Source organism: Otolemur garnettii, unplaced genomic scaffold, assembly GCF_000181295.1.
Source record: "Otolemur garnettii isolate 467f Iridium unplaced genomic scaffold, OtoGar3 scaffold00115, whole genome shotgun sequence".
Taxonomy (NCBI): Eukaryota; Metazoa; Chordata; class Mammalia; order Primates; family Galagidae; genus Otolemur; species Otolemur garnettii.
The window spans coordinates 6,150,933-6,151,354 of record NW_003852510.1 but is presented as its reverse complement, the minus strand read 5'-3'; positions in this window follow the sequence as shown (position 1 = coordinate 6,151,354).

The window sequence follows — 422 nt, the reverse complement described above, 5'->3', positions numbered from 1 at the left end:
GAAGGCCTGGAGTCTCACAGGTCTGTCTGAATTTTAGCCTGTTCCCACAGAGGTCATCTTGGGTAAATCTATAATAACTTTGAAAGGTAAGCAGTTTTCTATTTTAAATAAAAATAAATTAAAAATTACACTATTTTTAAAATGCTTCACTAATTTGGAAGTCAGCCTACCACTAAGAATACACTGCAATGGATTATTAAATATTAGGAAAATACAACACACAATATAGAGTATTACATATTTATAAGAATGCTCAGTGAACCTTCCTACCCCCCAACATTTCATATTTAATTTTCTTCCTTTTAGTTAAATGGGTAAAATAGATTCAAATTATAGAATATACGGCTCGGCGCATGTGGCTCAAGTGGCTAGGGTGCTAGCCACATGCACCTGAGGTGGCGGGTTCGAATCCAGCCTGGGCC